At 43.7% G+C, this 2,401-nt stretch overlaps 1 pseudogene; it reads left to right on the top strand.

Moving 5' to 3' along the window:
* Nucleotides 1-1,045: 1,045 nt before the first annotated feature.
* LOC127668674 (small ubiquitin-related modifier 2-like) lies at nucleotides 1,046-1,336 on the top strand (annotated as a pseudogene).
* Nucleotides 1,337-2,401: the final 1,065 nt, after the last annotated feature.

The following is a 2,401-nucleotide window of genomic DNA, read 5'->3' as shown; positions in this document are numbered from 1 at the left end:
CCATTTATTCAGAATGTTAAGTAATAGTAACGGGTCAACAGTATTGATAAGGAAATGACTATTCACCTGAATAAAGTCTCACAAATTTGAAACAGATCATGTTCTCAACCAAAAAACTTACCTTTGCAATAATTTCTAGGTTAACACCAAAAACATAAAAGGGGGAGACAGTAATCTCAAATTGAAGAAGCCTGCTATTTGAAAGACAGTTTGATAGAATGAAAACCCCAGGTGCAGGCCAGAGATAAATATTTACGAACCGCATATCTGATAAGGAACTTTTATCTGGACTATTTAAGGAATTCTTGAAACAACACTTAGAAAAGCAAACATCTCAAACAGGAAGGAAAGAGGGAGGGAAGGAGGAAGGAAGGAAATATAAACATACACTTCAGCAGAGAAGCTATTTGGATGGCAAAAGGTACACTCAGCTCCACTTGAAATCATTAGTTATTGGGGAAATGCAATTTTAAACAGTAAGAAATCCCTGTGCACCTACTAAGATGCCTCCACTTAAAAACTGTGCTAAGTGTTACTTGACTCTAAAACTGGGACCTCCACACACTGCTGGTGATGTGTGGATTGCTTTGGAGAAATGTAATCTTTAAAGTTAAATGAGTCTATCCCATGTGGGCCAGCTATGCTGCTCTTAGGTGTTTTCCAAGGAGAAACTTGCACGGGCTGTTGAAATGGTTTAGATGTAAAAGTATTTATAGCCAAACCTCAGGATCTGAATTCAATTCCTGGGAGCCATAAAGTAGAAGGAGAAAGAGAGATTGTTACAGGTTGTAAACACACATATACATACTCACACACTAATGCACACACACATGCACACACACACATGCACACACACACATGCACACATACACATGCACACACACACATGCACACACACACATGCACACACACACATGCACACATACACTAAACAAAACATTTAAAAACCTTCAAGCTGCCTCTTCTGCCGCTGCCTTGTGCTCCTTCAGGGCGGATCTGGTGCCTCTTTTGTGAAGTGGCAGCTGAGGAGACTATGGCGCTCACCATGGCTGACAAGAAACTTGAGGAAGGATTCCAGACTGAGAAAAACAGTCATATTAATTTGAATGCGGTGAGGTAGCGTGGATCTGTGGTACAGTTTCAGATGAAGAGGAAGACAGCACTTAGTAAACTCATGAAAGCTTATTGGGAATGACTGGGTTTATTAGTGAGGCAGATCAATCAGATTCTGATGTGATGGGCAACTAATCAATGAAACACACACCTGCACAGTTGGAAATGGGGGGGTGAAGACATGATTGATGTGTTCCAGCAGCAGACAGGAGGTGTCTACTGAAAAGGGAACTTGCTACTTTCCTCCAGAATTTTGTTATAGACCACATGCCACAGGAGCCATGGAAGCCACATGAGCCACGGGAGCCACGGGAGCCATGGGAGCCACAGGAGCCATGGAAGCTACAGGGGCCACGGGAGCCACAGGGGCCACAGGAGCCACAGGGGCCACGGGAGCCACAGGGGCCACGGGAGCCACAGGGGCCATGGGAGCTCTCACTCTCACTCTCAACTAGAAAGCCAAGATTTGGTTCCTCCACACCCTGGCTACTACGGTACAGTTTTCTCTCTTCTTTCACTTCCTTGTCCCCATTTCTTTATTGTCATAAGTAACTTGTGTGTGTGCAAAGCTCATTGCTCTTTTTCTCTTTTGAACTAAAGGGCCAACACTGTTTTGGTTGACATCAGATGGGGCTGGTCTGGGGAAGATACCGGTCCTGTGGAAACACCCCTCTTCCCCCACTAGTGGCACACTCATTCTACTCCTTATATTCCAGTAAGTTATTTTCTTCTCATCGTTTTAACAAAAGAACCCAACAACATAAAATTCTTACATACCTCATTTGATGGGAGAATTTTAATGTTCTTCATCTACCACTGTAAAACCAAGGACAATTTCATAACTTCTTTTATGGTTGTTACATGCAGGGCAATCTGTCTTTAAGTAGGGGTAAACTACTCTTAGACAAAATGATCCTAAATCGTTTTCCCTTGGAGCCAAGCCTTTTGTTTAAATAAACTTCATATTAAAATAAAAAGAAAGTTAAAGAGAAAGGAAAGTATATCGGCACATGATAATGTATGCATAAATGGACTGTAAGTGTTCACAACTATTGTCTGAAGTGGCCTTGGGGACCATGTGGAGCTGGTTCTGTCCAGACACCATGCTTCCACCGACCTCCATGACCCACCCAGCTTATTCCTGACAAGAGGGGCAGCCAGCTTTCCTTTCCATAGCTTGTTCACAACGCCCCAGATGGCTCCGCCCTCCTGCCCTGTGGGGCTGAGCCTCACCAGTCCCATCCCAGGGCACATCAAACGTGAAATACCTACCCGGATTGTTTCTTAC

The sequence above is a fragment of the Apodemus sylvaticus genome, chromosome 18 (assembly GCF_947179515.1).
Source record: "Apodemus sylvaticus chromosome 18, mApoSyl1.1, whole genome shotgun sequence".
NCBI classification, from domain to species: domain Eukaryota; kingdom Metazoa; phylum Chordata; class Mammalia; order Rodentia; family Muridae; genus Apodemus; species Apodemus sylvaticus.
The sequence above is the reverse complement of the archived record's forward strand: the minus strand, read 5'-3'. Positions and strand labels throughout refer to the sequence as shown.